Source organism: Urocitellus parryii, chromosome 9, assembly GCF_045843805.1.
Source record: "Urocitellus parryii isolate mUroPar1 chromosome 9, mUroPar1.hap1, whole genome shotgun sequence".
In the NCBI taxonomy this organism is placed as follows: Eukaryota; Metazoa; Chordata; class Mammalia; order Rodentia; family Sciuridae; genus Urocitellus; species Urocitellus parryii.
In genome coordinates, this window is record NC_135539.1 from 22,652,989 (window position 1) to 22,678,956 (window position 25,968).

Sequence of the window (25,968 nt, forward strand, 5' to 3'; positions counted from 1 at the left end):
TTAAGTCCTTTGGGTGTATACCAAGGAGTGGGATAACTGGGTCAAATGTTGGTTCCATTCCAAGTTTTCTGAAAAATCTCCATACTGCTTTGCAGAGTGGTTGCACCAACTTGCATTCTCATCAGCAATGTATGAATGTACCTTTCCCCCACATCTTTGCCAACATTTGTTGTTATTTGTATTATTGATAATTGCTATTCTGACTGGAGTGAGAGATGAAATCTCAGTTTAGTTTTAATTTGCATTTCTCTAATTGCTAGAGATGTTGAATATTTTTTCATCCATCTGTTGACTAACTATTTCTTCTTATGTGAAGTGTCTTTTCAGTTCCTTTGCCCATTTATTGATTGGGTTATTATTGTTATTATTATTATTTTGGTGTTAAGTTTTTTGAGTTCTTGAGGAATAGGTGGCAAAGATTTTCTCCCATTCTGTAGGCTCTCTCTTCACGTTCTTGATTGTTTCTTTTGCTGTAAAGCTTTTTAATTTGATACCACCCCATTTATTGATTCTTGATTTTACTTTTTTTGCTTTAAGAGTCTTATTGAAGAAGTTGGTTCCTAAGTTGACAGGATGGAGAGCGGGGCCTACTTTTTCATGTCTGTTTTGGTGCCAGTACTATGCTGTTTTTATTACTATAGCTTTGTAGTATACTTTAAGGTCTGGTATTGTGAGGCATCCTGCTTCACTTTTCTCACTGAGGATTGCTTTGGCTATTCTGGGCCTCTTATTTTTCCAAATTATTTTCATGACTGCTTTTTCTATTTTTTTTTAATATTTATTTTTTGGTTGGACACGATGTCTTTATTTATTTATTTTTATATGGTGCTAAGGATAGAACCCAGGGCCTCGCACGTGATAGGCGAGTGTTCAACCCGTAAGCCACAACCCCATCCCTGCTTTTTCTATTTCTATGAAGAACGTAATTGGAAACCTCAATGAGAATTGCATTAAATCTGTATAGCACTTTTGGTTGTATGGCCATTTTGACAATGTTAATTCTGCCTATTCAAGAACATTTGAGGTCTTTGCATCTTTGAGGTCTTCTTCAATTTCTTTCTTTAGAGTTCTGTAGCTTTCATTGTAGAAGCCTTTCCACCTGTCTTGTTAGATTGATTCTCAAATATTTTATTTGGCTGATGTGAATGGGATAATTTTCCTAATATCTCTTTCCATTGTTTCCTCACTGATATATAGGAATGCATTTGATTTATGGGTGTTAATTTTATATCCTACTGCTTTGTTGAATTCATTTATGCAGGAAATAGAAGTAAGTTTTGGTCTATTGACAGTGCCCTCTTCTTATGCCTTGTGGTTAATTGTTTCCATCAGGAAACTCAGGAAGTTCTTGGAGTGTGGAAGTGTTTCTGCTGTTCAGCTCATTATGATAGTAGAAAATGACCTGGGATAAATAGGTCAAAGGGCAAAACTAGAAAAGAAGAACAATGCAATAGAACAAGTATAGGAATCACAGCTACAGTTCAGAGAAGAGTGGCTGTCTGCTCTTGGAGCAGAAAAGGATACAGCAAAATTTAAGCCAAATAAGTTTAGACTGAAAAGATAGAGCAGAGGTAAGAACAAGAGACAGGTATCAAAACTCAGACCAGACAGGTGCACTTCTTAAAATCAGTGAGCCTGTGATGTACCGCCATCATCCCTGAAGTTCGTAGTTTACCTTAGAGTTCACGTGTGGTATTGTGCATTCCGTGGGTGTTGCCAGGTGTGTGCAGACATGTATCCACAATTGCAGTTCTGTGCAGAGAGTTTTAACTAGCTAAAACCCCTGTGTGCTCACCAGATCGCCCTCTCCCCTCTGTGCTCATCTGCTCACCCTCTCCCACTGTGCTCACCTGTCCTCTCTCCTCCGTGCTCACCTGCTCACCCTTTCCCCTCCGTGCTCACCTGATCACCCTCTCCCCTCTGTGCTCACCTGATCACCCTCTCCCCTCCGTGCTCACCTGATCACCCTCTCCCCTAAATGCAGGAGCATTTTAGCTTGGCCTTTTCACTTAGTAATATGCACTTAAGATTCCTCTTTGTCTTTTCATGGCCTGGTGGGGTTTTTTTTCTTTTGAGGCATTGTATGATTTCCATCTCTTTATGCATTTCAATTTTATTTATCCATTCCTCCACTGACGGACATCTTGGATGCTTCTGAAATTTGGCAGTTATGAATAATTGTTAAAATATCCATTCAGGGGTGTATGTGTGTCAATTCCAAGGAAGACGGCTGGCAGATCCTGTGGTAAGGGTATGTTTAGTAAGCAGCTGCCCCGCCATCTACAGGAGCAGCTGTATTGTGTGTTTCCCACTCACCCTGGTGAAGCCTTTGCCCCCAGGTCCTGGTCAGCATTTGCTCTTGTTGGTGTTTGGATTTTGGCTATTTTTATAGGTGTGTGGTGGTTTCTCCTTGTTTTAATTTGCATTTCCCTGATGACGTGTGATATAGAGTAGCTCTTCGTGGGCTTGTCACCGTCTGTATGTTGTGCATCCATGTCCTCCAGGGATATTGGTCTATGGTTTTCTTTTCCTGACATGCCCTTATCTGTTTGGTTGGTTGGTTGGTTGGTTGGTTGGTTGGTTGGTTGGTTGGTTAAGTTGCAGATGGACACAACACCTTTGTTTTTTATTTTTCTGTGGCGTTGAGGATCCAACAGTGCCTCGCACATTCTAGCAAGCGCTCCGCCACTGAGCCCCAGCCTGGGACCTCTTGTCTGGTTTTGGTTTCAGAGTGACTGCCTTCACAGATGGAACTGTTCCATGGGATAGTTTGAGGAGGAGTGGCATTAGTCCTCCTTAGAGGTCCAGGGAGCTCCCTGGGCATCCGTCTGCTGTGGGTTTTTCTTTGCTGGAGCTTTTTATTCCTGCTTCAGTTTCACTGCCTGTTACTGGCCTATGTAGGGCTTCTGTGTCCTTTTGGTTTGATTTTGGTAGGTCATATATGTCTAGAAATTTGTTTATTTCTTCTAGATTTTCCAATTTATTGGAATGTAAATTTTCAAAACAGGCACTAATGATCTCTGGATACCAGTTATGTCTGTGATTATTTTCCTTCATATATATATTTATATTTATTTTAGGTGTAGATGGATATAACACAATGCCTTTATTTTTATGTGGTGCTGAGGATCCAACCTGGGTCCCGACCGTGCAAGGCGAGCGCTCTACCGCTGAGCCACAATCTCAGCCCTTATTTTCCTTCTTTTGCATCTCTAATTTTATTAATTTGGTCTTATCTCTCTTTCTTTTGGCTTATCAGTCATGTTTATCTTTTCAAAGAACCAAATCTATTTCATTGATCCTTGTTTTGTTTTTTATTCTCAATTTCATTGATTTTTGGCTCTGATTTTAATTATTCCAAAACCCTCCTTTTGCTGGCTTTGGAATTGGTTCATTTTTCTCCAGGGCCTTGAGAGGCATCTTGTCTGTTTGGGATCTTTCTGGCTTTTCTGTGCAGGAATCACAGCTGTGACTCCTCCTCCAATGGCCTTCGCAGTGTCCCAGAGTGTCTGGTGTGCCAGCTCACTAGTCTCATAAGAATCTTTCACTTTCTCTTCCAATTTCTATTACCCAATCATAATTCAAAAGTGTGTTGTTCAGTCTCCAAGTGTTTCTGTAATTTTTCTTGCTATTGATTTATAATTTTATCCCATTATGATCTGATAGGATGCAAGGAATTGTGTTCTAAGTCCTGAAAGGCCTTGTGGTTTTCTCCTGAAAGCCAGAGCTGATGTACTGGGGAAAGGAGAGTCTGCAGTCCTGTGAGGAGGCTCAGCCTCCTGGTGAGCTGGGTGCTCCACAGACAGCTCTCCAGCACCTCCCCCTTCAGGGACAGATGCTGCTGGACTTGAGGCACTCCTGTCCCCTAACTTGGTGAGGCTCTGATAAAGCTGCAGTTGGTAGGCAGCCTTCTTCTTTCAGGTTGCTTGTTGATTTGTGGTGTGGGCCGGACCCCCAGGCCTCCCACCTGCTGGACATGTACTCTGCCTCTGAGCCCTGCTGGTGGCTTCTGAGGGCAGGCCTTGGCAGGAGCAGAGTGCTCTTCAGGGTGTTTCTAAGTGTCATGTTCCCTGTCCTACCAGAAGCACGTGGTTGCATCCGGTCATCAGGGAGGACCGGTAACTTCCACCAGGGCAGGCTCTCCTTTTCCTCAGGCATTGTCCTTAGGGGGTGATGGCCAGTATGACATTTCTCTGTGGAGAAAGCACAAGTCAGGAGGTCTTGGAAGATCCGTGATCTTTGTTAAATGGGGTAAAGGGAAAAGGAGTGAGGCGCCAGTTCAGGGCTCAGGGAAGGTCTCTGCAGAGAGGGCATCTGCGTGGGTTCAAGGCTCTTCTGGTGGTGGCAGGATTCAGGAGTGGATCGAGTCTGTGCACGGGGGAAGACAGGCTCCCCCTGCCCTCTTCTCCCTGTCCTAAAGCTGGGCCTTCTGTCTCTCAGCTGTGGTCCCTCTCCTGCCCCACGTGCCCAGGTTTCTGCCCCCGCTGCTGGCCTACTGGTGCTGCTCCCCAGCGCACAGCCCTGGTGTAGGCAGGAGAAGACCCCAGCATCTTTGCTCTAAGCAGTCGCCTGCGTCAGGACCATCCCAGGCACATGTTAAAACTGCAGCCTCCGTGTGTCTGTGCTGAGGACCCTGCAGTGGCCCCCTGGGCTGAGTACACATAGTGACTGTGGGGAGGCCGTCAGCCGGGTGCCGTGGCCCATGCCTGCCATCCCAGCAACTCGAGAGGCTAAGGCAGGAGGATCACAAGTTCCAGGCTGGACTGGGCGACTTAACAAGGCCCTGCTCAAAATAAAAAATGAAAAGAGCCAGACATGGTGGCGCACACCTGTCATCCCAGTGGCTCAGGAGACTGAGGCAGGAGGATGGAGGGTTCAAAGCCAGCCTCAGCAACTCAGTGAGATGCTGAACAACTCGGGGAGACGCTTTCTCTAAATAAAATATAACAAGGGCTGGGGATGTAGCTCAGTGGCATAGTGCCCTGGGTTTACCTCACAGTACCTTTCCCCACCAAAAAAAAATTATTTTGGGCTTAAACCCTTTAGTGGCCATTTGCCTTAACTTTTGTAAGTGATCTAACATTTCCATGATTAATAGGCAAATTTCTCAGAATGTATCACTTAGCAGATCTTTAGCCTCTACCCACCCTAAAGAGAAGAGTGACCTCTGGGCCTAGGGAGATTTCCCACTCTGCTCTAACCTGCCTGCCTGCCTTATGTGCCCACGAGTGTACTTGGCAAATATGATGATTTGTGACTGTCTTTTGTTCTGTGACTATAAAAGTTTATGTAAACTCTTCCACAGTGGAACATTTCTTTCAGGGCAAGTTGAATGGTCACTTATTTTTGATTTACAATATAATATTTTCTTATTTATTTTAAAAAATGCAGCCTCTGGGGCTGGGGTTGTAGCTCAGCAGTAGAATACTCGCCTACCATGTGCAAGGCCCTGGGTTCGATCCTCAGCACCACAAAATAAATAAATATATGGTCCATTAGCAGCTTAAATTTTTTTTAAAAAGTAATATAATTTTTTAAAATGCAGTTTCTGGACCCCACACCAGTGTCACAGTTATTAACAATTTAATCTGGAATCCAGTGCTGTTGGGTTCATCACAGTGCTTGGGGAAAATATTTCGTCACAGTATTTCTTTAGCCTCACAGAATTATAAATTTTCAGCAAATGTTTGATTAATTGGTTTAGTGGGGAGCTGGGAGAGAGGGATTTTCAAGTGGTTTAAAAAGTTTTGCAATTTGGGAGTGCCATCAATAAAAATGATGCAGGAAAGAACTGGCAAAAACTGTTCAGAATCACTTTTTCAGAACTGCAGAAGTCTTGAAGCAATTAGCCAAGTGAATGCTGAGTCTCAGTGAGAGCAGTGAGTGCGGAGGCACTGTTGCTTCCCCAGCCCCTTGCCCGTGGCCACGGGAGCAGACAGTACTGAGCTGCTGATGCTGCAGGTAGAAGGCAGACCTGATTCTCAGAGAACTCCAGTGCCGCACTGGCGGCTCTGCAAAGGCTGGTTCAAGTCCATGTACTTATTTCTCCTGACTCTCCTGGCCCAGACCAACCTGCTGGGAGTGGAGGGCTGCAGTTCAAACCTTTATACAGAAATGATTCTGTCCTTGCTGCCTGAGGCGTATATGAGAGTTGACCAGAGTAAGCTAACTGAAAAGCCTAGTGGCACTGTCTGGGAGCACAGCACTGGCCAGGACCACTGTAGTTCCGCCCTGTGCCTGGGCAGGACGGCATGCGTGCTCAAGGAAGGCTTCAGGCCCATCTCCAGGCTCCACAGAGGCAGGGCCAGCCAGTGTCACTGGAACTTACCCCAGACCTCCACAGCCCTTGTGGAAAGACTGAGTTTTTCAAATTCAGACATTTGAGGAAATTTGTCCAGCCATTAGCTGGCCTCGATCTAGCAGAACAGAGACTTAAGTCCCCACACACAATAGACTGACTATCGAAGAGTCTCTAGACAGACAAACTGCTTCACTGAGCAGCAATAGACAGAGAGGGGAGAGAGTCTGGTTCCCAGAGGTGCTTCTTCATGGTATCTAATATGCCCCGTTTACAACAGAAAATTATTAGGCATGGAAGGAAACGAGAGAAAAAGAAAAGTCACCAATAAAGATTGTCCCTGAAGAAGTCCAGAGACTGAACCTGCTTAGAGAAGGATTTTATTTTAAATTTTTTTGGTTGTAGATGAACATAGTACCTTTATTTTATTTATTTATTTTTATGTGGTGCTGAGGATGGAATCCAGTGCCTCACGCATGCTAGGCAAGCGCTCTACCACTGAGCCACAATCCTAGCCCCTTAGAGAAGGACTTTAGATCTACTATTCTGATCAGTTCTTCAGAGAGCTAACCATGTCTAAAGAACTAAGAGAAAGTAGGAGAACCATGTCTTGCCACAGAGACAATGTTTATGAAACTGAACATGATAGAGGTTCCGAAGTCATAGTTAAACCAGATGGAAGATTCATTCCACAGGAGACTGAGGAGGAGGAAGAAAGAATAGGTTAATTTGAAGATAACATCATTTAGCTTTATCCAGTCTGAGCAGCAGAAAAAAATAATTAAGAAAAATGAACAGCCCAAGAGATCTGTGAGCCACCCTCCAGTACCCCAGCATGCACATCAGGGAAGCTCCAAGTTCAAGGTCAGCCTCAGCAACTTGGAGGAGCCAGTGAGGGGAAATGCTTGAAGAAGCAGTGCAGAACCCAAATTTGATTAAATGTCTACACAGCCACGAAGCTCAATGAACTCCTCGTGCAGTAGAACCAAAGCAATGCTCCCACAGGCCTCTTGGTGAAGCCGTTGGAAGAGAATCTTTAAAATAGCCAGAGAAAAGCAGCACCACATATAGGAGTTCTTCAAAAACCTACAGCTGACCTGTCACCAGAAACCATGGTCCAGAGGGCAGCGGGACAATGCTCACACTGTTGCAGGGAACTCAGCTAGACCTTATGGGTCTGGCCAACTCCTTTTCGGGAAAGAAGGAGAAACCAAATTGAGGGCTTACGAGAGCGGCCTCGAACAAACACTAAGGGGGTCCTTGTGGCTGACATGAAGGGGCATCAGGTGCTGACTCAATCCAGACAGGAGGACAGAGGACAGGGCTGGCGCTGACTCCTGAGGCCTGGAGCAGCAGGGTAGAGCGCACTGCTCTCTCCGCCTCAGGAAACTGCTCCCTCCTCACACCACATGTAGTCTTTGAATAAATTAGTGAGGCCAGGTCTTCTCACCATTATAATTATTTTTTCAAAAAGTAGGTTTAATATTATTAGTTAACATGGAATGCAGGTTAAGTCCACAGTCAGATGCCCCTGTGTGTGCACTGGAAGGGTCCATATTAAAGGAATGGAAGCCCAGTGCTGGCAAGGCTGGGTGGGATGTGTGCTGCTAGGTAACACCTCCCAGCGACTAAGCACACTGCCTACGGCGCAGCAGGCCCACTCACCACGTCTTCCCAGCGTGAAGCTGGTTCACACTTTAAAAATCACATTGATCTGTGGCAGCACTGTGCATTGTGACAGCCAAAAACTGGAAATGAACCCAAGTACCTAGCAATGTGGGAGTGTATAAATAAAACCTGATATAGCCACTGGACATGGTGGTGCACGCTGCCGTAATCCCAGCTGCTAGGGAGGCTGAGGCAGAAGGATTCTAAGTTCAAGGTCAGCCTCAGCAACTTGGTGAGGCCCTGTCTCAAAATAAAAAATAAAAAGGGCTGGAGTATGGCTCAGTGGTCACGCACCCCAGGTTCAATCCCCAGTATAAAAAAAAAAAAAAAGTATTAACACAGTGAGATGTTACTGAGCAATAAAAGGAGAAAAGGAGAAGCTCTGCAATGTGTGAGCCTGGTTCAGTCTCATAGATACAGAGTATGAAAAGCCAGCGTGCACCACAATTTCCACTTTGTGATGCTTAAAAACAGATTAAGCATTCTTTGTGGTAGAATAGTTAACTCTAGATAGTCCTGACGGGCAGGTTATACAAAGGAGACTACTGGGCTGGAACCTTCTCTGCGTTTGAGTGGTGGTTATGTGGCTATATATACCAAAAAGTTTGAGTTAACACTGTTTAAAAAGTAACTTTTCTTTATCATGTGTGTTCTCCATATTGAGAAAGATCATTTAAAATCTTTTAAAAAATCTTGATGGCTCTGTCAGTGTTGTTCAAATCAGGGATATGAAATATAAAATTCATGATGGTTAAAGAAGACTCAATTATATTTTCAATATTTATAACTACTGAAAGCCTTAATTAAATTACAAACATGTGAACTAATTCAATTTTGAGATAAGTACATAATCCTAAGTCTAATAATGAGTCTATTGATCACCTATTGGGTTTTAACCATACTTTAAATATTTGGTCACATTTCTTACTCTTGAAACCCAGAACAGGCTTAGGGTAATTACTGACAGTGTTGAACAAAATTGGGTCTGTCATTTCATGTCACAAGACCAAAGCAGGAGTGTAGGGAACTTCTGAGAAATGAAATACCAGTATTTTTACAGTTACTTGTAGGCCATAAAAAAAGAAATCAGATTTGTTCTTTGCGAAAAATGCAGGACTGGCCACCCACCAAGATATTGCTACACTGAGAAAATAAAGCCACCAGAGACAAACCACACCATCACTGCTTTTATCCCAACACTGAAGAACAGGAAATGGGGTGGGGGGTTGGGGGGGTGGTAAACAAAGGAAGAGAGACTTTTTCCCCTTGACTTTGCCTTCATTAATCTAAACCCAGGGTGCTGATTTTCTGAGCAGTCAGGAGACCTCCCTGGTTCCCCTGTTATTCAGTAGATGTGTGTCAGCCCTCATGCCATTCTAGGCACCTGAAATGGTGAACAGGACACAGGCTGTAGTCTTCAGGGGACTTACACTGTGGCAGGTGTCCCCATGAGAGTGGCAGGCCAGATGGGAGGGGCTGATGAGAGCAATTTCCTCTGGACCTGCCCATGGAAGCCCTGCTGTGCGCTGTCCCTGAGGTCCCCATGGCCTTCCTAAGGAGACTTGCCCCAGGCTTAGTCATCAAGTCTCCCTGGCCCTGGCTCAAGACCATGTCTGTCAGTGGCAGAGAACAAAGAAGAAGTAGATACAAATCAGAGAATTCAAGATAGTGGCAGGATACCTCAGACAAAGGGTTTGAGGTATTGGGTCCTGAAGTCAGTGTTTAAAAGCTGATATTGATAAAATGGAGACAAATAGAAAGGATAATTAAAAAACAGAATTGATTCTGATAATAGCAAAAAAAGTAAACCCTTGGTAATATTGATAAAGATAGAGACTGGGGGCTGGGTGTGGCTCCTTGGTAGAGGGCTCAGCTAGCATGTGTAAGGCACCACATAAAAATAAATAAATAAAAAATATATATTTTATTACATAATGTATCCATCTACAACTCAAAAATATATTTAAAAAAGATAGAGACTAAACATATAAAAGATAAGGAAAGATACTCATAGATAAAAGAAATGTAAAAGAATTGAAAATACTACATGAAGTATATTTATAATAAATTTGAGTGTCTAGAGGCAAAAACTAATTTTGCAAAATAAATGGAGAATTTAAATAGGTTGATGAGCATCAAAGAGATTAAAAGGTGAAAAGATAATGTTTGAAAGGAATAGATTGATTATTCACAAGTGAATTATCTCTAACCTTTAAATAATACATTATTCCAGGGTTACTTAAACTATTTTGGATCATAGAAAAAGATGGAAACCCGCCAGTTGTTTATGAAGCCATGATTTAATGGCAGAACCCAATAGAAATTACAGTAAAGAAAACTGCAGATCAATTTTCTTATACATTTTAGGTGGCAAAATCATAAGTAAAATACTAGTAGATAAGATTCAGCAATGTATCAAAGATCATAAGCTATTTTGACCAAACAACTTTTATTTTAGAAAAGTTTTATTTTACTATTAGAAAAATCTGTCAACAAACTAAAAGAGAAAACCAGATGATCCTTCCAGGCACATGGCTCATGCTTATGATCCCAGCTCCCGGGGAGGCTGAGGCAGGATTGTGTGCTCCAGGCCAGCTTGGATCCCCTCTTGGGAAAAAAGAAAGAAAGAAAACTGCATGATCATATAATTCAGTGCTAGAAGGACTCTTGGTTAAAATTCAGGTGTCATTCCTGCTAAAAGCTCTTCAGGAGAAATAGAAACTTAACTTTGATTCAGACTCTTTGTTCACGCAGCACATTTTTATTGAACACTCCATCACATGCTGGCGGTGTTCTCCCTGTGGGGTGAAAGCAGTTCACTAAGCGGACAGAAGAAGCCCTATGCTTCGTGGAATTTCCATTAGCATCTGGGAGTCTTCCTATTACAGGAGAAGACAGTGAAACGTCTGGCTAGTCCAGTGGTAGTGGCCATGATGAAGTAAGAAATAGAGGGGTACTACGTAGACACAAATAAATAAATAAATAAAATGAGAGTGTTGTGTCCATCTACAACTAAAATATTTAAAAAGAGAGAGAGAGAAAGAGAAAGAACAGGCATTAGGAAGTTGCCAGGAGGGTGGGAATAGGATTGCCTGTGCGACCTTGAGGGACTTTGGATGGCAGGAGAGAAGAACAGACAGAAATTCTTGTCCTCCCCGGAGGAGACAAGAAAACAAACCACATAGTGTGACAAACATATAATACATTAGGGGATTTAATGAAAAAAGAAACCAAGGGGAATAAAGGGTTAGTACCCAGGGAATTGGGAGGCTTGGGTTGTTCCCATCTACTCTCCTTCCTTGAGAAGGTGGGGTCTGAGAGTCTCTAGCAGGGAGGGTTACCCAAGTGAGTATCCAGGTAAGAGTGCTCTGGACAGAAAGAGGTCACTGTGAAGATGACAGTGGGGATAGGGGACCAGTCTGGCCTAGTCAAGGAACTGCAGAGACAGCCTGGTGGGACTGGAACAGTGAATGGAGGTGAAGGTCTTATGGATTGACTGTGGCTTGTTGGCTTGCCTTCTGCCTTGTCTATCCCTGTAAGGATGGACTACTTTAATAGCTTAATGAATCTTGTTGAAGAAGATGCCCTTGTCACTCCTACCCATGTCAAGACAGAATTGGACTGGCTAATGTGGAAGCCTTCCCATGAACCTGTCCCCAACTAAATCCCCTGTGCTCTGTCCTGGCTCTCTTAGAAACCATTTATATGTCTATCATTTTATCACCCAAATGTGCATCCCTAGATGCTCTAGTTTAGTCTTACCCATTAAAACCAATTTGGCATGTCTTATAAATTTGTATCTTTGAATCCCCAAGTTTCCAAATTTCCTCCCACCAGTGCTGGTGACTGAACCCAGAGCATTGCTTATACTAGACAAGTGCGCAACCCACAGGGTCTTGCTACACTGCCCAAGCTGACCTCAACCTTGCAATCCTCTTGCCTCAGCCTCTCAAGTTGCTGGGATTACAAGGGTGCAACACTGTGCCTGACTCTCTGTTCCTTTCTTTAGCATATATTTTATTTTTTAAGAATTCAGGCCAAATAGCCAGTAATGTTATTCATAAGTTAAGTCTTGTTGATTGCAATTTTGCAAATGAACTGCTGACTGTCCAACAGGTTCTTCATACTGATTGGCAGTTGAATCCAGAGGCTGTCAGACTCAGGATCTGATTGAGCAGTGTTATCCATTACACGTGGTTGTCTATTTTCTTGTGATTTTTTAGCAGCCATTGATCCTTGGTACCAGATTCATCAATTTCTTGGATCTTGCAAAATTTTGATATTCTAATTATCTTTTCTTGTGCAGATAATGGAAAATTTTTATGAAGAGATGCACCCTTATACCTACTATGTTGTTGCCCAGTGTAACAGTTCATATAGGAAAGATGTGATAAATACTTCTCTTAATTTGCCAGTTTTCAAGATAATGTATTAGTTATTTATCACTTTCCCAAGAGACCAATTCGATAGATTTCTAATTTTGTATGTGTTCATGTGGTGCTGGGGATGAACCCAGGGCCTTGTGCATACGAGGCAAACACTCTACCAACTGAGCTAAATCCCCAGCTCTCTGGTTAGTTTTACCAAGTTTTATCATCTGGCCACTCGCAGCCTCTCCTGGTTGGTTCCTGAGTACTTCTGCCGTGACCCTAGTGGTATCTGAAAGCACCTTGCTGTTTAGTTCTTCCAAATGCCCTCGTTTCTTTTAATGGATGATGATACTTCAGTACCACTGTCTGGACAGAATTGAGGCCAGTGAGCTCCACTGGCAATCCACAGAATCTATCTCATATTTTCCTTTTAAATCCACTCTGTGGGCACAGCTGGATGTGGGTATGTGTGCATATGAACATGCCTCTTCAGTTCATACTGAGGCCTTCAAGTCAGAAGCATCATTGAGCGTTGGATCTTTATCACCACCTTCACATTAAGGCTCTGCTGGAAGGGCACAGGAAGACAGACCTAACTGAGTGCAACTGGTCACTTGTTGCAGCCATCATTGATAGTGGTGAGAACATCCACAGAAAGACTCTTCTGTATGTGCTGCCTCCTGCCTCCTGGGTTTTTAACATCAGTCTGTACAGCCCACAAGCCTATCACTTCTTCTAACTCCTTTAGTCTTGGTCTTTATGGAGAGTTACTGCTGCAGCTTGGATGTGGCTTGTCCCCCAGGGGCTCACAAGGCATTGGGCTGTGTCCTTGGAAGGGACTTGGGTCGTTTTCTTGGGATTCCTGAGTTGGTTCCTTTAGAGGGCTGTTCTACAAGGGCAAGACTGGCCTCTCCCAGCCTCTCTGGCTTCCTGTCTGGTGATGTGATCTCTGCTTTCACATTTGCTCTCACCACTGTGATGCCATCAGGTTCTTACCAGAGGCCAGCTGGTGCCTGAATCACAGTTCTTAAACCTCCAGAACTGTGAGCTAAACAAACATCTTTTTTTTTTTAATGTTATCCAGCTTCAGTTATTTTGATACAATAAGAGAAAACAGACTACTGCTCAGCCTCAGTTATTTTGTACAGTAGCAGAAAGCAGATGAATACCGCTATGTATTTAACATTAGCTTAGTCCTTTTTCACGGCACCCCCATCATTTTGGTTGTTTGAGCTCACTTTCTAGCACACTGGTTGGCAAACTATTGTCTGCCACCTGTGTTTGTGTACATTTATTACAAATAAGAATTTATTTTATATTACAAATAAGAATTTATATTTAAAAATTTTAGTGTGTCACACTAAACATGTTTTATTACAATTATACATAGTGAAATGATTATTTCAGTCAAGAAAATTAATATATCCTCATCTCACAAAGCCTCTTTTTTTGTGGTAAGACCATCTAAAACCCACCGTCCTGACACTTCAGTACCCCATGTGCAGTGCAGCACCATTAAGTCTGGTCCTCGTGCTGTGCACCTCATCTCAGGACCCACCCGCTCATCCTGTGTGAGCAAGACTGTGCCCTAGACCTGCATCTCCCAGGCTCCTCCCCTCCCTGCCCTGGATCCATCATCCTACTATGTTTCTTTGTGTTCAACTTTTTAAAGATCATGTGTATAGTCAAATCATGTAGTGATTTTCCTCTGTATCTGGCTTATTTTACTTTTAGCAAGGTGTCTACCAAGGTCTTCCGTGTTCTTGCACTGAGCAGCATTCCACTGTATGTGTGTGCCGCAGTTTCTTTATCTGTTCATCCCTAGGTTTTTACAGATTTTTTTAAGGGTTGTAAAAAATTTAAAAGGAGAATATGAGATAGATTCTGTGGATTGCAAAGCTTAAAATATTTGCTGTCTAGTCTTGTACAGAAAAAATTTGTTGGCATGTACTCTAGTAGGGTTTAGAATCCATGGTAACAATCTTCTCTGAGTTTGTGATTTTTATAAGATCTGTTGTGTGTCCCACTCCCTGTCCTTTTTTTTAGTTGTAATTGGACACAATACTTTTATTTTTTTGTATTTATTTTTATGTGGTGCTGAGGATTAAACCCAAGGCCTCGCACATGCTAGGCCAGCACTCTACTGCTGAGCCACAATCTCAGCCCCTGTTCTGTGCCACTTATAGTTAAAAGTCATTTTTGCTGGATGTAAAATTCTTGGCCTACTTCCTTCCATGTGTGTGCTAAACAGATTGATCCTTATTTTCCTCCCTGAGGTAAAGTATTAATGTTGTATAAGAAAAGAAAATTACAGGACAATATGCCTATTGAATATAGGTATAAAAGCCCTCAACAAAATATTAGCAAACTGAATTTTAGGAACATTCTACATCATGGTCAAATGGAACTTCTCTCTGGGGTGCATGGGTCTGTCAACATGAGGATCAGCATAATGTGCCCCAGTAGCAGGATGATGGGCAAGAGCCACAGATCATGCAGCTGACGCAGAAAGGGTTTTTTTCTTTTTTTTTTTTTTTAAAGAGAGAGAGATGAGAGAGAGAGAGAGAGAGAGAGAGAGAGAGAGAGGGAATTTTAATATTTATTTTTTAGTTTTCGGTAGACACAACATCTTTTTGTTTGTATGTGGTGCTGAGGATCGAACCCGGGTAGCACGCATGCCAGGCTAGCGCGCTATCGCTTGAGCCACATCCCCAGCCACAGAGAGGGTTTAAGAAGGCCCAGCAGGACTGCAAATTGGTGCAGCCAATTTGGAAAGCAGTATGGAGATTTCTTGGAAAGCTGGGAATGGAACCACCATTTGACCCAGCTATTCCCCTTCTCTGTCTATTCCCTAAAGACCTAATAAGAGCATGCTACAGGGACACTGCTACATCGATGTTCATAGCAGCACAATTCATGATAGCAAGATTGTGGAACCAACCTAGATGCCCTTCAATAGATGAATGGATAAAAAAAATGTGGCATTTATACACAATGGAGTATTACTTTGCATTAAAAAATGACAAAATCATAGAATTTGGAGGGAAATGGATGGCATTAGAGCAGATTATGCTAAGTGAAGCTAGCCAATCCTTAAAAAACAAATGCCAAATGACTCCTTTGATATAAGGGGAGTAACCAAGGACAGGGTAGGGACGAAGAGCTTGAGAAGAAGATTAACATTAAACAGGGATGAGAGGTGGGAGGGAAAGGGAGAGAGAAGGGAAATCACATGGAAATGGAAGGTGATCCTCAGGGTTATACAAAATTACATATAAGAGGAAAGGAGGGGTAAGAGAAGAATAATACAAGTGGAAGAAATGATTTACAGTAGAGGGGGTAGAGAGAGAAAAGGGGAGGGGAGGGGAGGGGAGATAGTAAAGAATAGGATAGACAGCAGAATACATCAGACACTAGAATGGCAATATGTAAATCAATGGAAGGGTAACTAATGTGATACAGTAATCTGTATACGGGGTAAAATTGGGAGTTCATAACCCACTTGAATCAAACTGTGAAATATGATATATTAAGAACTATGTAATGTTTTGAACGACCAACAATAAAAAAAAAAAAAGAAAAAAAAACATTAAAAAAAAAAAAAAAAGGCCCGGCAGCCTTGCAGGATGAGAGCAGAAGTGCACTCGGCATAGCAAGGCCTGGGAAACAGGCCACCCGACGTCATGTTCAGGGATGGAGAGCCCAGCCTTCCTCCACCTCCAGGAACAGACAAGCACTAATGCTCACCACTTTCTATCTAACACAGTCCTATTTAGAGGAACTGGGCCAGAGAAGGAGATGGAAGGCATCCAGACTGGGAAGGAAGACATTGAAGTGTGTCTGTTGACAGTATGCTGCTAAGCATAGAAAACCCTACCCTCCAGCAAAAAACTGTTAAAACTAGTAAATGAATTCAGTGATGTTTTAGGATATAAAATTAGCATACAAAAAATCAGACACGTTTCTATGTACTGACAACCTATCCAAAAAATAAATGAAGGAAACTACCATTTTTTAAGATGAAAGTTTAAGACAGAATCCCAAAACTTAGGAATAGTTTTAATAAAGGAGTTAAAAGATTTATACATTAGAAACTAGAGAGCACTGTTGAAAGAAATTGAAGAAGACACATAAATAGAAATATCTGATGTTCATTAATTGGAAAAAAATAATAGTTAAAGTGTCCATATGACTAAAACTGATCTGTAAATTCAACATAATGCCTATGAAAATTCCAATGAACCGAGCATGGGGGTGCACTCCTATAATCCCAGTGGCTCAGGCTGAGGCAGGGGGATCTCCCAAGTTCAAAGGCAACCACAGCAAAAGAAAGGCCCTAAGCAACTCAGTGAGACCCTTTGTCTAAATAAAATACAAAATAGGGCTGGGGATTTGACTCAGTGATTGAATGCCCCTGGGTGCCAGGTTTCTGTTCTTGAGACTAAAAGGCTCAGGGGTCACTCCAGTTGAACTGGGCTAACTGGGCTGCGCAAAATAACCACACAAGAGACACAAATACCTTTTTCTTTGGGGTAGTTGTGACGGCTCCTCTGACCTTAAGCGTCTGCTGAAAGAGAGAGCGAGAGCAGAGAGCAAGAGCACTCGCTGACCCCTTTTATGGAGGAGAAGCTATTCAAATGAGGCAAGGAGTCAGGTTTCAGGGGGCTGAGTCTATCTTCATGATGTCCACTGTCAACAGGTTGACTGACACCTGGGTAGGCCACACTCAAGGGCACAGTAAGAGAAGGGGACACACACAAGGCACTTCCATGGAAGATTCTATCCCAAACAGGGCAAAGGATTATATTACAAAGGAACAGGTGAGCATAGCTTCACCCATGGGGCTGTAGAAAGACACACTCATGCACAAGACACCAACCCTCGAACCCAAGAAGGGTGGGGAAAGCTCTGTCACATTTCTGTGAATGAGCACCTCAGCACCCAGCCAGGGAGTGTGACCCAGTCACCTGCAAGGTTGGTCTCCCATATATTCCCTCTTTCTTAATATATTTTTTTAAAAAATGTAACTGGGAAATTTTGTCTTTCAGTCACTTGACTCTTGGTCCAAGGTCATCACAATCTGCTATTGAAACACAAAAAGAATTAGTAGAAAACATATCATCTTCATAATACAATCAACTTGGAAGATCCAGGTTATTATTATTATTTCGCCAAACACTCATCAGAAGATTTAATCTTTTCCCAATTTTATTGGGAGGTATTGTGTTTGGCCATAGTAATATAGACATTTTCATTGCCGTGGCATTTAGGCCTCTCCATAAACCATAGAGAAAAGGGCTCACTTGCATTATTTATTTGCCTCTCCATAAATCATAGAGCAAAGGGCTCACTCACATTATTTATTTGCCTCTCCATAAACCATAGAGCAAAGAGCTCACTCACATTATTTATTACATTGTCTTCTAGAGCATCGTTACTTAGGTCTCATCCTTCCATCAGCACTTATCTGACCATGAAGGATTTTGGAAGTAATTTAAGTCGAGCATTAAGAAAATCCATACATTTTAAGTTTTAAGACATAGCTACAAAGGCTGTAATTGAATAAGCAAGGAATAATATTTAAAGTTGTCACTTTAGGGATTATGAGACCAGGAGTTTGCCTAGGTCTGGTTAATTGACATACACCTGTTTCAAAGCCTGAAACTTCAGCATATTATAGCTCTGAAATATTAGCTGGCAATAACTAATAATACAATAAGTTGTATTCTTACAGGCTACAGGATATTTATCATCCTTTCTCTTAACTCTCACATTTAAGGAGTTAATTAGGTCTATTAGTAATATAAATACTCTTGGAAAAATCTATTTTATTTTATTTTATATTTTTTTTTAAAGAGAGAGTGAGAGAGGAGAGAGAGAGAGAATTTTTTATATTTATTTTTAAGTTCTCGGTGGACACAACATCTTTGTATGTGGTGCTGAGGATCGAACCCGGGCCGCATGCATGCCAGGCGAGCGTGCTACCGCTTGAGCCACATCCCCAGCCCGAAAAATCTATTTTAATAATATTTCCAACAATTGTCCAAATATGTAAATGTCACTAAGTCCAGCATAATTGACTGGCTTGGGTTTCTCATCTGCTGTCTCGAGTATGTTCCTGTCACTGGTGTGGTCAGTTAGTTGTTCAGCTACCTCAGTCATGGGAGCTGGTGATAACTGGCTGGTGACAAACCTCAAGTCGACGTCCAGTAGCTCGGTTTCTTTTTGGAATGCACACAACTGTTATAGGGTTTGAGTGGGGCGTGCCCGTCAATCATACATAAGCAAGATAATATCCATAAGCCAATCATCTTCTGCCTAATGTAACCACACTAAATGTTCGTAGCTGTTGCAACTGAAGGCTATTCCAACATGTCCTCCCCTTTTATTAAATTTGTTTCCAAAGGAGAACCATGATGAGAGAAGAAGGAAAAAGGGAAAAGCATAGAAAAAAAAAGTGGAAGAACCAAGAAAGAGAAAAGCCTCCAGACTGGCCCATTCCTGTAGCTGCATTTGTTTCCTGCTGTGTGAGCATGCAGTCAGTCGCTGTTGACTAGGTCTCTGTCACTTGGGTTCTGATCAGAGCTGGACGTGGGGATAAAGCAGCCATGGGGCAGGAGACCTCTCTCAAAAGGGGAGAAGAATTAAGACTTTGCACAGGTGGGGGGGTGAGATTCTGTGCCTCACCTCTGTTGGCCCCAAGTTTTCTCCTGATGGCCCCTCCGTGACTGTGCCTGTCTTAGGTTGTCCCTCCCTTGAGGAATCATTGACTAAGCAGCCATCCTCCGGGACCAAACAGGGTGATGTGGAGTGTGCAAGGCATTGTCCCCGAGAGGGCTGTCTGTCTCCTTGGTAGATAATGCCCCCGTGGCCTCCACACCAGCATTTACCTTAGGATCAGAAAACTCAGGTTTCTTCTCCGTGGAAGGTCCAGCTCACAGCACTGGGCTGGTGAGGCTGCTTTCAGGAAAGAAGGAGAAAGGCCACAGACAAACAGTAATATTGTGACAAAGCCAATAGACACAGATAGATGAAGAGGAGAGCAGTGCTAAGACTCAAGGCAGATCCCTCATACAGAACTGGCCCTTAGTTGGTGTTACTTACATTTGGTCCATAGCCACCATCCATATGGATGTGGAACAATCCGTTATTTCAACACTCTCTTTTTCTCAAAAGATACTTCCAGACAGTCTGTTTACCACAGAATCAATATATAGGTAAACTGACCATTACAGTCAGGACAATTAATCTAGTTTCATGGGTGGACTTTCCAGTCCACACAGCAAGACACATTAAAGGTGGACCTGGAAAATGGGTCCATACAAGTCTTTTCATTATTTTTACTTACCTGACAAGCTCGTGAAGCTGCATGGCTATAAACTCTGTAGCTGGAAATCGACCTTACTGTGCCAGGTTTCTCAGTCATTATCATGATGACGGGTTTAAACTCTCCTTTGATATCTGATTTAATTCACTGAATCATGTTCAGTAACATTAAGACTCAATATTACAATTAAAGAAAATATTACAATTTAAGAAAAAACTTTAAAATATTTGTAAAATCTAGTGTGCATCTTTGGGGTCCTGTAATCCCCCTTTTTTTATTTAATAAAATTGAGTAAAGGCTTGGCATAAGTCATAGTATCATTAGTTTAAGTTATAGATAATAATACAGGTATTTAAATGATAAGAATAGATTTACCTTTTACTGATTATTATAATTTTTTTTACCTTGGCCACAAGGCTTTCTTTTTTTTTATTGGTTGTTCAAAACATTACGAAGCTCTTGACATATCATATTTCATACATTAGATTCAAGTGGGTTATGAACTCCCATTTTTACCCCAAATACAGATTGCAGAATCACATCGGTTACACATCCACATTTTTACATAATGCCATATTAGTAACTGTTGTATTCTGCTACCTTTCCTATCCTCTACTATCCCCCCTCTCCCATCTTCTCTCTCTACCCCATCTACTGTAATTCATTTCTCTCCTTGTTTATTTTCCCATTCCCCTCACAACCTCTTATATGTAATTTTGTATAACAATGAGGGTCTCCTTCCATTTCCATGCAATTTCCCTTTTCTCTCCCTTTCCCTCCCACCTCATGTCTCTGTTTAATGTTAATCTTTTCCTCCTGCTCTTCCTCCCTGCTCTGTTCTTAGTTGCTCTCATTATATCAAAGAAGACATTTGGCATTTGTTTTTTAGGGATTGGCTAGCTTCACTTAGCATAATCTGCTCCAGTGCCATCCATTTCCCTGCAAATTCCATGATTTTGTCATTTTTTAGTGCTGTGTAATACTCCATGGTGTATAAATGCCTTTTTTTTTTTATCCATTCATCTATTGAAGGGCATCTGGGTTGGTTCCACAGTCTAACTATTGTGAATTGTGTTGCTATGAACATCAATGTGGCAGTATCCCTGTAGTACGTTCTTTTAAGGTCTTCAGGGAATAGTCCGAGAAGGGCAATAGCTGGGTCAAATGGTGGTTCCATTCCCAGCTTTCCCAGGAATCTCCATACTGCTTTCCAAATTGGCCGCACCAATTTGCAGTCCCACCAGCAATGTACAAGAGTACCCTTTTCCCCACATCCTCGCCAGCACTTGTTGTTTGACTTCAGAATTGCTGCCAGTCTTACTGGAATGAGATGGTATCTTAGGGTGGTTATTATAATTTTTTAATATAGACCTGTCAATCCATCCTAACAATTTAGAAAGAACCCTCAATCTCTTTTTGAGAGAAGGTTTCAAAATATCTCTATATTTTATAATATTATCTTTTAAATAGGTATCTCTTAATTGCCTTTAAAAAAGTATGATTAAGATTATCTTTTAGTGTAGGGAGCATTATATAAATCTTAAAATACTTTTATAGATAATAGGTCCAGTCAGAGAACTTACATAATATCAATGAATTTTTAAAGTCTGTAACCTTTATTGTTAAAAATTAACATACGACTTTAATTTGGAGAACCTCAGTCCTAATAAATTTTTTTTAATTTACAATTATTTAACAAACAAAATATGTAAAAATTAACAGTATCTTAGTGTATTAGAATCAATCAAATTTAGTCTTATAGGACAATTGTCAAAATTGGGGTCTAAGTTAGCAGTTTAATATACTTAGTGTTTAATCAATTATGTGAATTTATTTACCAAAATTAATCTTTGTCTTAAACAGCAAGAATCATTTGACAATAAAGACCTTTCTTTAAAGAAATAAACTTAACATTTTAATAGGTTTTATCATGTCAAAATATGGACAAAATCTTAGCTCAAATCAGCTTAGTCAAATTAGGAAAATAGCCTGAAATATCCTTGAATTAATCAGTTAAAATTAACTGTCAGTTCAGTACATATAACTAAATTATAGTCAGTTCAGTACATATAACTCTCTTTTTTAATTGTTTTAACTTTTTATATCATCTGTTTAGATAATAATATAAAAATCTTTTTATTTAGGAAAATATTTTTATCATTAAAATTTAAAATATAAAGACCTTATTTTACCTAAAGATGATTTTTTGTTTTGTTTTGTTTTGTTTTTAGGAACCAATGTGTGCTTTCTCTTTGTTGAAGCATCTTTTTGTTTTAGAATTTTTTTTCTAGTTATACATTGAAACAATTTTTGAAAACTTTAGAATTTATAAACAAATTATTGTACTTTGATAAGAAATATCAGTGAAAATATAGTTAAGGGCTGGGGATGTGGCTCAAGCGGTAGCGCGCTTGCCTAGCGAGCGTGCGGCCTGGGTTCGATCCTCAGCACCACATACAAAGATGTTGTGTCCGCCGAGAACTAAGAAAAAATAAATAAATATTTAAAAAAAAAGAAAATATAGTTAAAATCCTTAGATATTTTGTAGACAGAATTATATTTGTTTATCATCTTATGAGTTTGTACAATAACTTGAGAATTAGAAATTACTTGAAGATTGTATTTTTTATTTTTTTTATATTTATTTTTTTAAAAATATGGAACGCTTCACGAATTTGCGTGTCATCCTTGCGCAGGGGCCATGCTAATCTTCTCTGTATCGTTCCAATTTTAGTATATGTGCTGCCGAAGCGAGCACAAGATTGTATTTTTTAAATGCAAATTTATAGTAAATACATTTATCTCAAATATCTATAACTGAAAGGCAGAGTACCTGATAAATGTACATATAAAACATATAAATTATGGGTTTTCTGTTGAAGAAAAACAATTAGGCAAATATATATTAACTAAACAATTAGACATGTGCTAATTATTTTATAGATTAACAAATATAGGTTATCTGAATACCCAGAAAAATATATATTAAAAATAAGGGCATAATTTATAATTGTATTAACTTTATGTAACCACGTGGTTCTTAAAATATTTGGATCCATTTCCATTTATTTTTACCTAGGAGTACACTCTTTTATGTGATATCACTGAAATAAGATCCTGGTGTATACATATTTATTTTTTATAGTCAGGAATGAGAATAAGGATTTTTTGTTCATCACAGGAACATTGCCGGCTTTGTTCCTGTGGCGAGCAAATGTATCCCCATAACCTCCAAAATTAAAGTTAAATACAAACAAGCATGTTTGATGTCTCTTATCAATAGAACATTATTTATTAACACAACTATAAAAAAAGTCAGGTTATTTAACTCAGAACTAACTTAAATTTAAGGCTGCAATGTAGAACACTGTGGAATTAAATTTTGTCTGAAAAAGATCTTTCGTTAGCATTTACAGGTAAAAGCATTCTTTAAAATACAGGCTCTGAGCAGCTCTGGTAACAATCTGAAACAGTAAGTACAAGTTAGCAGCTGGAAGGCGGGACCAGAAGTCCTGTCTGAGTGACTGTGGAAGAACCAATCAGAAGCCCGTGAAAATGTGGGAGGTGGGACCAGGAAGTCTGCTCCTCCAGACTGGCATCTCATGGTTACCATGGTGATGCAAACAACATGGAGTCCACTGCCTATTGTCGGAGCAAAAGTTCCCCAAGAATTTTCCTAACCAATTGCATTTTATTTGGTTTTGTTTGTATCCCCCCCATCCCCCCCCTCCCCCCCGCCAAGATCCTATGGCCGTAGCAGCTTGCTTTGTGTCTGCGACCTGCATTTGCAGCTTGTGTACTCCGGCATCCTGCACTTTTTTCTGTGGCACGTGGGTGCTCCAAAAGTTTTTTAGCAGCAGATGCCAGCGTTACCATCAGATCTTAAGTTAGTCTGTGTTTGGCATTCAGGTCAAGTCATTTAAGGGTTAAAGGCACTTCTGGCCACTGGGGCTAGGACCCCTTATCGAGCTGCAGCAAGCAGCAGTGGCTAAAGTCTCTTGTCCCCAGTGGCTGAGTTACAGCCATTCTGATTCATAGGACAATCATGTAGCAAAGAGGTCAGTACAAACTTTCTGAGTATTGATGAAAACAATAGAAAATTGAAACTTATTTCTTTCCAGGTAAACATCACAACATTTTCTCTCCCTTTTGTCACTCTCATATTGCAAACATGTAAAACATAAAGGCCAAAAAAAATTTTTTAAGAATTTTTTTATATTTATTTTTTAGGTGTAGATGGATGTAACACAATGCCTTTATTTTTATGTGGTGCTGAGGATCGAACCCGGGTCCTGCCCGTGCTAGGCAAGCACTCTACCGCTGAGCCATAATCCCAACCCCCCAAAAAATCTTTTATAAAGATTTATAAAAACAATTTCTAAAAATCCACAAAAGCGCTCTTTCCATGGAGAGGACTTAACAACACAGCCCACTAATCATCTTAATAACTATTTTTATTTAGAGTCTCTAGATTATACCCCAATATTAAAAATTTTAATGTCACAGATTTTCCTTACTTTCTACAATTCAGCCCACAATACTCTGCAGTCCTAAGCATACTTAACTTCTAGAGAGAATTACCAAGCTCATTAACTTCCTTTAATATTTAAATTGGCGTTCCCTTAGGAGCCAGCATTTGTTGCTTTTGTCCCGGGGGCTTAAAGACTCAGACCTTTTGCCCCACATTGGGCGCCAATTGCCGGGTTTCTGTTCTCACGCCTAAAAGGCTCAGGGGTCACTCCAGTTGAACTAGGCTAACTGGGCTGCACAAAATAACCACACAAGAGACACAAATACCTTTTTCTTTGGGGTAGCTATGATGGCTCTTCTGACCTTAAGGGTCCCCAGAAAGAGAGAGAGCGAGAGCACGGTTTATGGAGGAGAAGCTATTCAAATGAGACAAGGGGTCAGGTTTCAGGGGGCTGAGTCTATCTTCATGATGTCCACTGTCAACAGGTTGACTGACACCTGGGTAGGCCACACCCAAGGGCACAGTAAGAGAAGGGGACACACATAAGGCACTTCCATGGAAGATTCTATCCTAAACCCCTAAAAAGGGGTTATATTACAACGGAACAGGTGAGCATAGCTTCACCCATGGGGCTGTAGCAAGACACACCCATGCACGAGACACCGACCCTCGAACCCAAGAAGGGTGGGGAAAGCTCTGTCACATTTCTGTGAATGAGCACCTCAGCACCCAGCCAAGGAGTGTGACCCAGTCATGTGCAAGGTTGAATTGCACTGGAAACTGGGTGTTGGTGGCACATGCCTGTAGTTCCAGTGCTCCCCCTGCTGGGCAGGGCTGGGGCAGGAAGACTACACAGATTTGGCAACTTAGTGAGACCCTGTCTCAAATGAAAAATAACAGGGGCTGGGGATCTGGCTCGGTGGTAGAGCACCCCTGGGTTCAATCTCCAGTACAAAAATGAACACACCAACGAAAACTCAAAAGCAGTCCAAAAACTCATGTAGAACCACAAAAGACTAAAGACAGCAATCATGAGCACCAACTAATATCAGCATGTTCTGCAAAGCTCAGGTGGCCAGGACAGAATAGGCTGGCATAAAAACAGACATACTGCCAGCAGGATGGGGCGGGCATCCAGATGTAGACCTTGCATTATGTCAGTGGATCTTCAGCATAGGTGCCAAGAGCCACACTGCGGACAGGACAGTCTCTTGAATAACTGTCACTGGCAAACCTGTATTCCTAGATGCACAGGATGAAATCAGACTGGTGTCTCATACCGTGCACCAAGGGCAACTCAGAACAGAGAAAGATTCAAGGTAGGAACTGAAACTGGGGAGTTGCTGAAAGGAAACGGGAACATTTCGTGGTGCTGGTCTGCATTACAACTTTTTGAATTTGACACCAGATTCACAGGCAGCAAAAGCAAAAACTGGTCAGTGGGTGACTTGAAACCTAAGAGGTTAGGAAACAAAGCCACACGTAGCCACTGCCCTGTCAGCAGTCTGTGTGGTTCTGTGTGCACATGCAGTACATGTGTAACACGTTCTTATAAAGTGGAAGTGCCATCACATTTTAAAGTCCTATTTCCCCGGACAGAGTCTGAGCGTTTTCCAAGGTGGGAGCTCTGCAGAGGAGACTTTGGAGAACCTCCCTCCTGAGCGTCACTGGGCTGGGCTCGCCATGCCTAGTGCATTCCTTCTCATTCCTGTTGCTTTTCCATCCCTGTGGATGCTTTAGTGCAGAGGATGTTTTTTCCTGTGGTAGTTTCTGTGTGGTTTGACTTACACCTGTGGCTTGGCAGAGAGCCTGGCTGTCATGTTCAATTATGCTT

General features: G+C 41.5%; 1 protein-coding gene and 1 non-coding gene across 4 annotated transcripts in view; one reads left to right on the plus strand and one right to left on the minus strand.

Moving 5' to 3' along the window:
- Positions 1-25,968, plus strand: part of Tpst1 (tyrosylprotein sulfotransferase 1) — a 112,687-nt gene that overhangs the window by 46,517 nt on the left and 40,202 nt on the right. The gene's annotated exons all lie outside the window — the stretch shown is intronic.
- Positions 22,315-22,421, minus strand: LOC144257062 (U6 spliceosomal RNA). The gene has a single exon (XR_013344373.1). It is a non-coding gene; the product is annotated as a U6 spliceosomal RNA (small nuclear RNA).